The sequence below is a fragment of the Pseudophryne corroboree genome, chromosome 5 (genome assembly GCF_028390025.1).
Source record: "Pseudophryne corroboree isolate aPseCor3 chromosome 5, aPseCor3.hap2, whole genome shotgun sequence".
NCBI classification, from domain to species: Eukaryota; Metazoa; Chordata; class Amphibia; order Anura; family Myobatrachidae; genus Pseudophryne; species Pseudophryne corroboree.
Window position 1 is genome coordinate 409,222,722 of NC_086448.1, and position 14,976 is coordinate 409,237,697.

A 14,976-nucleotide genomic window follows, 5' to 3' on the forward strand; every position below is an offset into this window, starting at 1 on the left:
CACGTATAAAATAAGAAGTAGATGCAAACACATATATTGACTATTGTAACATAGTCAGTGAGGTTGAAAAAAGAATAGTATTCTATCGAATTCAACCTGAATTATATTGTATTCCCTATTCTATTCAGGTTAAAGGCTATATCCTCGTATATCTTTTTCCATTAGAAATTTATCTAACCCATTTTTAATTGCATTGACTGATTCCACCATTACAACCTTCTCTGGCAGTGTATTCCATATTCGTATTGCCCTTACAGTGAAGAATTCCTTCCTGCGCTGTGTATGGAATTTCCTCTCCTCAAGCCTTAGTGGGAGTCGCGCATTTTGTGTAGAGGTCTCTTAGTAAACAAATCACCTGATAACTCCGCATATTGCCACTTTATATATTTGTAAATATTAATCATATCTCCTCTTAGTCATCTCATTCCTAGTGTAAATATATCTAACCTAGAAAGCTTCTCCTCATAGTCCAGTGTCTCCAACCCCTTAATCAATTTGGTAGCTCGCCTCTGAACCTTTTCAAGTATGTCTCTTTTATAGTGTGGTGCCCAGAACTGTACACAATACTCAAGATGCGGCCGTACCATCGATTTGTGCAGTGGCAGGATTACTCTCATCCCTTGTCTCAATTCCCCTTTTAATGCATGCTAACAGCTTATTTGCCTTTGTTGCTACCCTTTGACATTGTGTGTTGCTACTAAATCTACTATCAATGAACACCCCCCAAATCCTTTTCTAATACAGTTTCCTCTATATTTCCCCCATTTCATTGATTGGTTTCATGTTTATTCTTAGTCCCAAAGTGCATAACTTTACATTTTTACACATTAAACCTCATACTTCATTTTGTTGCCCAAAACTTCCAGTTTAAATAAATCATTCTGAAGAGACTCCAGATCTGACATGATTACCCTACATATATTTTAGTATTGTCTACTAAATTGATTAGTATTGAGCTACTAAATTGATTAAAGGCCTAGAAGGACTGGACTATAAGGAAAGACTTACTAGGCTGAATATGTATACACTAGAAAAGAGGAGCCTAAGAGGAGATACTATTAATATCTTCAAATATGTAAAGGGACATCACAAAGAGTTATCAGAGGAATTATTTATTAAAAGAACACAGTTTAGGACACGTGGGCACTCGCTGCGACTGGAGGAGAGAAAGTTCCGAACTCAACGTAGGAAAGGGTTCTTCACTGTTAGGGCAATCAGGATATGGAATTCCCTGCCAGGGAAGGTGGTAATGGCAGACTCTGTAATTGGATTTAAAAAAGGAATGGATAAATTTCTGAATGAAAATGATATCCAAGGTTATAATACTTAAAATATCAACGTGGTTAATCTGGGGGTAACATGAGTTATAGTAGCTAACTAGACATAAAACATTATTCAGCAAGTATGTAGAATCATCACAATTTAAAACAGGTTGAACACGATGGGCAATTTGCCTCTATTCAACCTCAAATACAATGTTACTATGTATGTCTGCAAAAATTGACACTGTGCTTTTTAGTCCTTCTCCTAGATCATTTATAAATATATTAAACAATAGTGACCCCAGCACAGAACCCTGCAGTATTCGAACATAAAGGGGAAGGGAAATAGGGTATGCTCTGCACCAGCTAAATAATTGATAATGTCTAGTTGAAAAAGAAGACCCCAATTAATATCCATCAGTAAATAATTCCCTTATAGCTGGATGTTCGGGGGTGCAGCCAGAGACAATTAGATTGTACAACAAAGAAGGTAGAGGAAAGAATGTCTCTTTGTTGGCGCACGTGAGATAATATTAAAATGTAACTTTTATTAGATACATTAAAATAGTCCAAACACGAAATAGAACAGTGCAATATGTCAAATATTACAAAACGGTACACAAACCACACATAGTGAATAAAGTACTTAATAAAGTGAATTTTAAAACTAAGGCTCACTACCTGTGTTGTGTCTTTTATTTTTCTGTTTGATTGTATCTTATTACGGATCCGAATGCTCTGGGATAGCTATCTAGTGCTCCAAATATAATATATTGGTGAAACTATGGTCAGTCTATTAGATTGAGTATCTAAATAGTTGTCCTATCAATATCCAGAGATTATAATGCTAAGAGCTGAATTATAACTGAGCAGAGTCATCAAATATTCTGCAATATTAAGTTAATGTATGTAGTTCAATCATTCATAAAGATAATTTGTCCTCATAGCATTAAATAGTACACAACAATGTCCAGTGTTTTGCTGAGTATTGAATAATCACAGCAAAATATTATTCAAAATTATTCTATTGCTCCATGTTATGAATTAATACTCATACAGTGAGCGCATAATGGGGGTAATTCCAAGTTGATCGCAGCAGGATTTTTGATAGCAACTGGGCAAAACCATGTGCACTGCAGGGGAGGTAGATATAACATGTGCAGAAAGAGTTAGATTTGGGTGGGTTATTTTATTTCTGTGCAGGGTAAATACTGGCTGCTTTATTTTTACACTGCAAATTAGATTGCAGATTGAACACACCACACCCAAATCTGACTCTCTCTGCACATGTTATATCTGCCTCCCCTGCACTGCACATGGTTTTGCCCAATTGCTAACAAAAAACCTGCTGCGATCAACTTGGAATTACCCCCAATGACCGTGCTACTAATATCTAGGGATAATATCTATTGTAGCAACATTAAGTTCGTCACATCTTGCCTCTATTACTGGCATCTGTAAAAAATGAGAATGTGTGATTGTAACTTCCTTTATTGCAGATAGAAACAAATGTATCTTTCAGCAGATGGTTGTACTGCTTGCAAGTGCATACATTGTAGCTATTGAAATGAGGTCACTGAGTCTATCCCCAATTCCTGAGTATGATAAATAGGGTGCTTGTCCACTGCTAGTAACTAAGTAAAGATATAAATATGTGTATATCATGTATTAACTAGCTCTTTTATTAATTAGTAGGTGCTGCAGCTTTTAGAATTCACACTCTGAAATATTTACATTAATTATTCGCATTCATCATATTCACTGATGCTTGTAATGCTAGTATCTTTATATGTTGCTTATTATGGCAACCTTAAATTATTCATATATTGCCTTTATAATCAGCAGCTGTATATAGTGAGAGTATAAAACTATAACTCCATCTATTACAAATAGATTTAAATATAATCTTGGCAAAGGGCTATATTATTCACAATTATATACAGTATAATTATTGAAATAGGGGTCACCATATTCATATGCAGTGGGGTAAGGCTGCCAATATACACAATCATATAGATATAAGTATGATGTGTTAATATATGTGCAGTGATCGGTTCACACATTAATTTTCAAAGGGAACATTCTGTTATTCCAGCACTCTGAGTTCAGTGTGTGATTTCAGCAGTATTATATAGCAGCAGCATATATAATAAGTGCTATGGCTGTTAGGTTGTCCCTCTGCAGTAGTTTATGTATGCACATTAATCACATTCTCATACAATGAGGTAAAGTTGCTAGTATATACAGCTGAATGAATATTAGTATATTGTAGTAGAATGTGCAGTAATCAGCTCTCTCATATAAATTGTCAGGGGAAACACTGAGTAGCTTCAGCATATAAAACCTAATGTCTCCTATCAACAGTGTTTACACAGCAGCATTCATATAATCTAATCATATCAGATCCGTTTATCAATCTTTTATATCTAATACATTGGTGCATTAATAAGACCAGGTAGCGGCCATAGCGCCGCTGACACATGTTTCGTCTTTTGGACTTTCTCTAGGCTAATCCTGCGGTATTCCACTGATTACTTTAGCCCAGGTGGAAAACATCCTATTAATCTCCACTCACTGTTCTCTGTTATCAAGCCAATTACTCACCCATGTACTGTACAAATAATGTCTCCTATACCAAGCTCCCTTAATTTGAAAATCATCCTCCTGTGAGGCACTGTGTCAAAAGCTTTTGCAAAATCCAGGTAAACCACATCTACTGCATTACCCTGGTTGATATTGTCAGTTACTATCTCATAGAAGCTAATCAAATTAGTTTGGCATGAGCTATTTCTAACAAAACCATGCTGGTTCTTATTAATAGCATGGGAGTTCTCCAAGTAATCCTGTATGCTGTCCCTTAGTATACTTTCCAATAGTTTCCTCACTATTGATGTCAGACTAACCAGTCTGTAGTTACCAAGATGAAGTTTAATACCCTTTTTAAATATTGAGACTGCATCCGCTATATGCCAGTCTTTTGGTACCATACCTGATGTAAGTGAATCAGTGAAAATCAGATACAGTGACTCTGCTATTTCAACATTTAGCTCCATCAGAACTAGGATGTATGCCTTTATTAGTCTTAATTTTTTTTAATCACCCATGGACTACTTCCTCAAACAGGTAAGTATCAAGCAACGAGCCTTTATCATTACTATTATTATTGTTACTCACTATTCCCACAATCCGAACCTCTCTTTGTGATGAAAAATATTGTTCAATCCTTCAGCTTTTTCTTTGTAGTAATTTATCAAGAATCCCAGTTCTCTTTTTAATGGTCCTATATTCTCTTTTTTTTATCCTCTAACCATTTATGTACTTAAATATTTTTTTAGGGTTAGTTTTACTCTCCTTAGCAATTTGGTTTTTGTTTAATTTTAGCTGCTCTGACTTCCTTTTTGTATTTTTTGTTACATTTCTTGTAGTACTGGATGACTCCGCCTTCCCGTCTGATTTGAAAGCTTTGAATGCTTACCTCTTTTTATCCATTTCTTCCTTTACTTTTTTTTGTTTGTTAACCACATTGGTTTGAATTTAATACTATTATTTGCCCAAGGGGGTGCACTTATGGGTATATTTGTCCAGCATTATTTTAAAAACATCCCACATTTCAGCAGTGTTCTTTACCTGAAACAAAGTTCCCCAATCTATGTCTTTTAGTGCGTGTTTCAGCATGTTAAAATTTGCTTTTTTAAAGTTAAGCATCTTAGTTGTACCCTTAGAGTGCTGCTTTTGAATGCCAATGTGGAATGTGATCATATTTTGATCACTGTTACCCAAGGTCTTGCCTACTGTGGTATTCGCTATTATCTCCACGTTGTTTGCGACAGGTAGTTACATTCAGCATATTTAAGAACCTTTTACCCCTAGCTGTATTACATGATTCGCTGGCCCAATTTAGGTCTGGATAATTAAAGTCCCCAATGATTAGGACCTCCACCATTCCTGTAGCTTACTAGCAACCATCACAAAAATTGTCTGTCAAGCATTCAACTTATACAAATGTGCAAAATCAAGCATAACTGTTCCTCCCAGACAAAATTTAAGGAACAAGTAGACCAACTATGTGAGGCATTTGAGGAGAAAGGCTATCCAAATAAACTGATTTTGGAGGCCAAAACTAATGTTCAAACCATTGATAGTGATTCCATTCTTTCGGTACCTTCCCATAAACATAAAAAGATAGGGGTAATTTGAACAACTTTGATGCCTCTATGGTCTTTTCAGCAAAGTGTAATAATTCTGCAGGTGAGGTTACTAAAATCCTAAAAAATAATTACCCTCTGCTATGATTATAGTACCCTATATGAGTACACTGATAATACAGCAGCTCCTTTATGGATGGAGAGAGTACCCCTGAACACAGCAGCCCAGGACACAGGTACCCCTTTAGCAGACCCACTCCTCTGATGGACAAAAACAGCACCCCAGGACAGACACCGCAGTGACATGTCTGTTCACTACAACCTCCACAGCCAGAGTAAAATAACATGATAACTGGGGGCCTTATATATAACCCAAAACCTGCGAGAATCCACAGTGTGAGGATGAGGTTTACCTCGATTTTGGATCCGAGTCAGATGGGAAAAACCTATCCAGACTGGGATACTGGCTCGGATTGTAATGTCTAGCTCTCGGAGAACCGGATGTGTTCATCTCTAGTAACAGACATTGCAGGTTAGACACAGTGTGGGTCGGCTATAGTGTGTGTTGGATACAGTGTGGCTGTGTTGGCAGTGCCAGGGTGCCTGTGGTGTCCTCCGTGCAAGGGTGCTGGTGGTGTTGGCTGTGTTAGGGTGCCGGTGGTGTTGGCAGTGCCGGTGGTGTTGGCTGTGTTAGGGTGCCGGTGGTGTTGACGGTGTCCTCTATGCAGGGGAAGTGGATGTGTCTGCAGCGTGGGAGTGCCTGTGGTGTCCTCTGTGCTGGGGTGCGCATAGTGTTCACAGTGCAGGGGTGTCAGCAGTGTCCTCAGTCCTTGGGTGCTAGCTGTGTCGGCTGTGCAGGGGTGCCGTGGTGAGGGCAGTGTGGTGGTGCCATTGGTATCATCTGTGCTGGAGTGCCAGCTTTGTCAGCAGTACAGGGGTGCCGACAGGGTCCTCTGTATGGGGGTGCTGGCGGTGTTTGTAGTACACAGTGATGGTTGTGTCTTCTGTGCGAGGGTAACGGTGGTGTTGGCACGGCAGTGTTCTCAGTTGGAGAGATTGGTGGGGACCGGTATCTTTAATGCTGTGCATATTGAACTCTATGGGCAAGCACTATTTGGCTGAGAGCTGTGACAGTTGGCTTTCTCATCCAATCAGCGGTCAGAACATTCAATTCAATGGGACTGCTGTCCAAGGCAAAACCTCAAGATCCATCAGTAGGCAGTGTGGCTCGGATCACCTTGGATCCCCTATGTTCAGGTGAGTCCGATTCTCAGGAAACCGGACCAGCTCATCTCTAATTTGTTCACCTTCGTTGGGCCAGTTCTTCCTATTCAATTTCGATCTCTAACGTAGAAGTAGGTTGGGTGCAATGTTAAGCATCTTGTTCAAACATATCAAACTAGAGTATTTTCCAGTTTTGGATGGGGAGTACACATGGTGAAAACAGTGCCCCAAATGACCAAAGTAATTACATTTGGCATCAAATGATTTTTATGTTGTTATGTTTTAATGTTTCCTTTTTTTATAGCAATGAAGCATCAAGAATGTTGACTATGCATTTTATTACTTGTTAGCAATACTTGCATTTTAAAGATACACCAAGACATCACATCTCCTCATTGCCATTCTCGTTCCCTCCCTAGTTCCTGGTCACATCTCCTTCAGTGCTGATGGATTCTTAAAGATATAATACCTCATGTTACTGCTACTTAATAATGCACATAAACTATACATATAAGTCATTACATCTAGAGGTAATAATAATAATAATAATAATAATAATAATTATATATATATATATATATATATATATATATATATATATATATATATATATATTTATTTATTTATTTGTGCTACAGCCCAGTGCACTATACCGTTATTTTTCTGAGGCACTGCCATTCTGAACACAGTGTAATAATAATCATACACATATTGTGACACTGTAGGAATGTGGAACCCCAACTGTAGGTAGTCAATCCCCAGGGGTGCTTTATTGTACATAAGGGGTGCTGTGTCTAAAGGCCCGTACACACTGGTCGATGTATCGGCCGTTCTCTTGAACGGCCGATACATCGCGGGACCGTCGGCCAGTGTGTACGGGCGATACGTCTGTGAACTCCGTCGTTCACAGACGTATCGCGTCGGCCGCGCAGCACAGCCGACAGCCAATATATCTAACGATATATTGGCACGTCGCTGTGTGTGTACGGGGCGGTCGGCCGACCGCCCGTACACATTCTGCGGCGGCCGGCGGTGATTGACAGGTGAACTGGGCGGGCGCGAGCGCCCGCCCGCCCAGTTCATGACGTCAGTCCCCCGACGGATCGGGCTGTGTGTATGCACAGCACACTGCCCGATCCGTACATAGATATATCTGCAGATCAATTGATCTGCAGATATATCTAATAGTGTGTACCCACCTTAACAAGGGACTGCTCTGTCCATCCAGTGGTGCTCCATCAGTCTAGGGAGGCTCTGCAAAAACAGCAAAATACTGTATGTAATTTAAAAAAATATATAAATATTTATTTTTTTGCTCTACCTCAGTGTACTATACAGTCAGACTGCAGTGTAATAATTAATAATACATGTATTGTGGCACTGTAGGTGGTACACAAACTGAAGGTGGTCCATCTCCAATGGAGCTTTGTTGTACATAAAGGGCTGCTATGTCTGACAAGGGGCTGCTGTGTCCATCCATGGGTGCTCTGTCAATCTAGGAGTGCTTTGCCCCAGTGTAAAAAAATAAATTAAAATAAATAATTAAAAAAAAAAATATATTTTTATTTTTGTGCTATAGACCAGTGTACTATACTATTATTTTTCTGTGACACTGCTGGTCAGACCACAGTGTATAGTCATACATGTATTGACAGTATAGGTAGGTGGTCTGTCCCCAGGGATGCTTTGTTGTACATAAAGGGGTGCTGTGTTGTCCATCAAGGGGCTGCTGTGTCCAACAAGGGGCTGCTGTGTCTGTCTGTCAAGGGGCTATTGTGTCTGTCCACTAACTCTGCTCCAGTGTAAAATTAAAATAATAAAATCTGTAACCCAATTTTTTTATTTTCATAAGTACTGTGACACTGCCAGTCAGACTGCAGTGTAATATTCTCTCTCATACATGTATTGTGTGATACAGTAGGAGAAAGTGAACCACGGTGTTATATGATTATTTCTGACTCATACATGTATTATATGACACTATAGGTGGAAGTGAACCGCAGTGTTAAATTATTATTTCTGACTCATACACATATTTTGACACTGTAGTTGGTCATTTTTTTTGTACAAATTGTGGTGTGTGATCAGAGGCATAAGTTCATACCAGGTGCCCGGAGGCGATATAAACAGTGGTGCCCCCCCCCCCCCCACACACACACACACACACAGCATCTGTGACTCCCATATACTACCGACAGCATTACTGACCCCCATATTCCAGAAACAGCATTTGTCGCTGCCATATGCTATATCCCTCAATATAATAAAAAAAAAAACTTGGGAGCCTGGAGCATCGGGCCAAACACATCAAGGTGCGCCGGACACATTATAATGTGATATATATATATATATATACATACACACACACACACACACACACACACACACACACACACACACACACACACACATATATCTCAATACACACATACCAATACACACATATTATGTATATATAAGTATGTATATATATAGATAGATATCTCTCATAAATATATATATATATACATATACACAGTATATATATATATATATATATATACACAAGCTATATATACCCACATGTGCCAGGGAGTACTTTTGTGTATAACATTCAGTACTTTGCTAGGATGTTACTGGGAGCCAATCCACCGCTATGTAGCTCGGAGAGTGAAGACCTGAGGAGGTAAGGGGCTGGCAAAATCCTTATAACCTCAGAAAGAAAAGGCTGAGCTGTAGATCCGTGCGTGCAGACCCCAGACTGACCCTAGGATCAGACAGGACACACGCGCTAGCAATGACTCCATTCAGAGATCTGAGCTCCCGGCCAGCAACATTCAGTTCCTGCTCCCAGCAACCCAACACACGCGCTCAGCGGCGCTGATAGCAGCGCTGAAGAGGGAGCCTCCCAGCCACAATAGCAAAACCCCCCTCCCCTCTGTCACATGGGCCAATGCTCTGTTAAGGCTCGCGACGGAGGGGTTCAACACACGGCCTCCCGGGTCTCTGCTGTCACACAACTGCAGCAGCGGCAGGTATGCTACCGCTCACTGCAGAAGTGTCCTGCTCCTCTGTGCCCCCCTGGTGGCTAACGCCCGGCGGCAAAAGGCTCCATTGCCTCCGGGAGTTACGCCACTGTGTGTGATGTACCCCACTTCGTTCATGTTTGTGGCTAGATATAGAGAACGAACAATTGAGAAGATTGCAGGAGGCACATACTAATGCCACAGCTGCTGCCACCAGTCATGATGATACAAGTCCGTCAACGTTATCTACTATGGTCGATGCCCAAAGGCGCATAAAGATGGCCGCTACACTGTTAATACCATGGATGTCTACAATAAAATGTCCGCCGCTACCTGAAAACTACTACTCTCTACAGTCCTGCTCTTCAAGCCCGCGACGGGCGCATGCTCAGTAACGGACTGGAAGTTGGGCGGAAGTCACGGACGCGCCTGTATACCGGAAGAGGGGCGGAAGTACCGCTCTGGCCGCCCGTACAACACCAAGCACTGTATTTTAAGCTCCAAGGAGCAATCGTTTTTTTACACTGGCATTGTGAATGATACTCATTACATAAGTTACCATTTAGTGTTTTCAACCTGTTTTTTAAGCGCAGTTTGGTAACAGCTAATTCCCAAACAGGAAGTGATGTCACAATTGATCCCTGATTGTTATCCCTATATATAGTCAGCTAGTCCCATTCTACCCCAGCCCTGTGATGAAGTCCAAGTGACGAAACGCGTTAGAAGACCTGTACTTACCTCATACTCAGATAAGGATAATCTGTTTTACTTGATCTTACTGTAGTTTTTATACATTCATTTTAAGTGCTTTTAGTTCAGCTGTGATTGTATTGTTGTCCCATTTTATATATATGTCCTTTTTCATGTCTCATTTTTATGGTAATAAATAGTTTATTATAATATCGGCAATTTTTATTTTATTAATTGACACCTTGACCGCTATTTATCCCTCATCCCCCCATTTCTCATATATATATATATATATATATATATCTATATATCCATAGACAATGTCCCATTAAGGCTTCTTAATGCAGCCATTGCGCATTCGCACCCCACAAACTAATTCAGACTGCGATCGCTGCAGTCTGAATTATCCCGTGTTTCTTTGTCAACCCCCATCAATGCTGCTTAGTCTTCCCTCTATCCACACACCCCCATCCACAATGCTCTGTCTTCTCCCTCCAATCAACAACACTCTTACCTCATCCGAGCAGCTTTGTCTTCCGCTCAGACCTTCAGTTGCATAGACTGCATGTGTGTATTCCAATGAGCACACAAATCTGTGAATTAGCAGCTCCACCATTGTGTGAGTGACAGCAATCTCACTCTGTGAGAGTGCTGAATCTGCACTTACCCACAGGCTGTGATGGCATACCATATCTGTATTGCGCAAGGAACACGTCCATTAAGGCGTCAGCCTTAATGATCGGAATTTCATTGCTTTTTGGAGTTTGAGTGGAAGAGTTACAACAGGTTTCTGAAATTTCGATCATGTCTAAGAAGCCTTAATGGGACATGTGAAACAGTAAGTTTTTTTGTCTATGGAATTTCATAGCTTTTTTAAAATTTATTTTTTAAATTCAGAAATGTAAAAATTTCACTGTAAGAATAAACATTTAATTTTTTAAATGTTTAATGAAAATGTTCGTATAACATCACTGTTCTGTGCAAAATGCAAAAATAATTTTATTTACCAAACAGAATTGATATTCTTTTAACTTTGGTCAAAATACTTTGCTGCCTTTGTGGATGATGCAGGGAGGGGGTAGGCGGCAGCAGCCTATGACTGAGGCTGGAGGCATGTGTGAAATGCATTGCGTGTACGTGTGAGGTGCCGTGTGTGTACGTGTGTGTGTGTCAGGTGCCGTGCTTGTGTATAATATATATATATATATATTATACACGTGTGTTTGTCAGGTGCTGCATGTATATAATGTGTGTGTTTCAGGTGCCGCGCGTATATATGTGTGTTTGTCAGGTGCCGCGCGTATATATGTGTGTGTTTCAGTTGCCGCGCGTATATATGTGTGTGTTTCAGGTGCCGCGCGTATATATGTGTGTGTTTCAGGAGGCGTGCGTATATATGTGTGTGTCAGGTGCCGCGCGTGTACGTACACGTGTGTCAGGTGCCGCGCGTGTACGTACACGTGTGTCAGGTGCCGCGCGTGTACGTACACGTGTGTCAGGTGCCGCGCGTGTACGTACACGTGTGTCAGGTGCCGCGCGTGTACGTACACGTGTGTCAGGTGCCGCGCGTGTACGTACACGTGTGTCAGGTGCCACTCGTGTACGTACACATGTCAGGTGCCGCGCGTGTACGTACACGTGTGTAAGGTGTCGCACGTGTACGTACACGTGTGTCAGGTGTCGCACGTGTACGTACACGTGTGTCAGGTGTCGCGCGTGTACGTACACGTGTGTAAGGTGTCGCACGTGTACGTACACGTGTGTCAGGTGTCGCGCGTGTACGTATATGTGTGTCAGGTGTCGCACGTGTATGTACACGTGTGTGTGTGTCAGGTGTCGCGTGTACGTTCACGCGTGTCAGGTGTCACATGTGTCAGGTGTCGCGCGTATATATGTGTGTGTCAGGTGTCGCGCGTGTACATACACGTGTGTGTCAGGTGTCACGTGTGTGTGTGTGTCAGGTGTCGCGCGTGTATGTACACGTGTGTGTGTGTCAGGTGTCACGTGTGTACGTACACGTGTGTGTCAGGTGTCGTGTGTGAACGACACATGTGGGTCAGGTGTCACACGTGTGTGACAGGTGTTACACGTGTAAGTACACGCGTGTGTGTGTCTAGGGTCACACGTGTACGTACACGCATGTGTGTGTCTAGTGTCAAAAGTGTACGTACACAAGTGTGTGTGTAAGGTGTCACGCGTGTACGTACGCAAGTGTGTGTGTCAGGTGTCGCGCGCGTACGTACGCGTGTGTCAAGTGTCGTGTGTGTCAGGTGCCGCGCGTGTACCTACACGTGTGTGTCAGGTGTCGCGCGTGTACGTACAGGTGTGTGTGTGTCAGGTGTCGCGCGTGTACGTACACGTGTGTGTCAGGTGTCGTGCGTGTACGTACGCGTGTGTCAGGTGCCGCGCGCATACCTACGCGTGTGTGTCAGGTGTCGCGCGTGTCGAAAAAAAGCAAGAATAGAGGATTGCGCTCGTTTGCCTTTTCTAATCAATTAAAGCTGCTAGGAGTATATATGAGGATATCCACAATCCCCACAAAGATACTGATAGAAAGAAAAAAAGAAGATTTCTCCCAGCGCTAATATAATTAGGTATATAATAATTCTTAGTGGCAGTATAGGCTCAAGCAATAATATTCATAAAATCAATGAAAGTTAAAATATAATGTTTTATTAACACATGAAAAAACATGAAAAAACACTTTTCCAAGGATATACTTTTCCCTAAAGTGATCCTAATACCGGTATACACAAAACAAATACACACAACAATTAACATATAAGAATACCAGTGATACGCTAAAATAGCGATTTATTCACTGGATGAGAGTTCATATCCCTCAGGTGAAAGTAGGCATATATATGTATGGTAACTGTATAAATAGGAATTCCTTAGGTGAATGCAGGTATATATATGCAGTAGCTGTATCACAGTCCCTTATCATATAAGGAATAAGTCCAGAAATCTTGATTGATGTCAGCTAATTGCTATAAAGTCCTTTCAGAGTGGAAATCAGCACATTGGGCCAAAATCCTGAACTCCTAAGCAAAAAATGTCCAGAAGTGTATAAGGCACTTACTTCAAAATAGCAGGATAGTTACTAGAACGGGTGTCTGCCGGCAGACATATCCAATAGCTCCGCAATCAACTAGTTTCACTTGACACCGCAGGCTTCCTCAGGATGGCTGAGCTATACCAACACCCCGTTCTTATATCCTATCCTGTGTGTTCGTTGTCATGGTGACTAATTTCTTTCTTTTGCGCATGCGTGTATAACCCGACGCTCCGTTCACGTCCTCCGTCTATAAGTTTCTCGTTGTTATGGAGACCGTGCGTACTGACGTGTCTCACTCCGTTTCCTTCCTCTCACTGGAGCGCATCTGTTGTCAGGGCAACCACGTCTCCGTCTACGTCTTCTGTTTGTTGGTTGTCATGGGAACCGGACGTCATTATGTGTGTTAACTTCACTTCTCCCTCGGTCTGCTCCTCATACAGGGCTCTTTTGTCATGAAAGACAGCACTTATTTGAGTTTTAAATCCTCTCCTTCATATGCATATTCCTGTAGTATCATGCATAGTGAGATTTATTTCTTATGTGTACATATATACTCCATATTAGTTTGCCATGATTTTAGTTGCTCCTATTTATCTAGAGGAGCAATTACACACAATGAACTCCAAGTGTATGATGTGTTATTGTACACTAATAGTTGAACACAAAACACAGAACACACACACACACACACACGGACAGTGATTTAAACCCCTGGGATTTTTAAAAATGATAAAATGATCAAAAATGATAAAAAAAAGGGGGGGGGGGCAGGGGGGGATATATAATATAAGACCTAATAATCTATCTATAGTAAAATCATCCTATATCCCATAAAATCTCAACCCTTTGGTCCTATTCTATTCTTTTAGGAAAGGCAGAAGGTCCCATTCTATATTTAGATCCTTAGGTATTAAAGTTTCCAGTTCAAAAATGGTTCTTGCTTCTTCTTTTAGGAGTGTGTTATCCCAATCCCCTCCTCTCCATGATTTTTCTATTAGTTTGATTCCAATGAACTCTAATCCTGTAGGGTCACTATTGTGCATCTTCATAAAATGTTCAGGGATACTATGATTTTCTTTATTGGTCCTGATATTATTTAGATGCTCATTGATCCTAATATATAGACTTCGGAAAGTTTTTCCTACATATTGTAGCCCGCATGGGCATGTCACCAGGTAAATCACACCTTTTGAATTGCATGTGATTTTATCTTTTATGCTGTATTCTTTACCTGTACTCCTGGACGTATATTTATCTACACATTTTGTCGTAATCTTTTTAGTTTTCTTACATACGATACAGTTGTTGCATTTGTAAAACCCAGACTTCATTTCTTTCAGCCAGGTTTCTCCTCTTCTGTTATTGTTTTTATAGTAACTCCTGACCAAGCTTGTTTTTAAATTTGGTGCTCTTTTGTATATAATTTTTGGTTTTGTAGGCAAAATTTCTTTAAGATCATCATCTGCAGTGAGGATGTGCCAATGTTTATAAATACTCTCTTCTAGAAGTTTTCGTTGACTAGAATAACCTGTTAAGAACATAACCTCCTGTTTCTTCTTTGTATTTTTATCTTTATATTGAAGGAGGTTCGT

The 14,976-nt window shown here is 40.7% G+C and overlaps 1 long non-coding RNA gene across 2 annotated transcripts in view; it reads right to left on the reverse strand.

Annotated features, from left to right (window-relative positions):
- Nucleotides 1-6,924: 6,924 nt before the first annotated feature.
- Nucleotides 6,925-14,976, reverse strand: part of LOC134927796 (uncharacterized) — a 54,766-nt gene continuing 46,714 nt past the window's right edge. For both annotated transcript variants that reach the window (XR_010177734.1, XR_010177733.1), the window contains 2 exons: nucleotides 7,831-7,885; nucleotides 6,925-7,084 (listed from right to left, as the gene is read on the reverse strand). This is a non-coding gene — a long non-coding RNA (uncharacterized LOC134927796). The remainder of the gene's footprint in view (nucleotides 7,085-7,830; nucleotides 7,886-14,976) is intronic.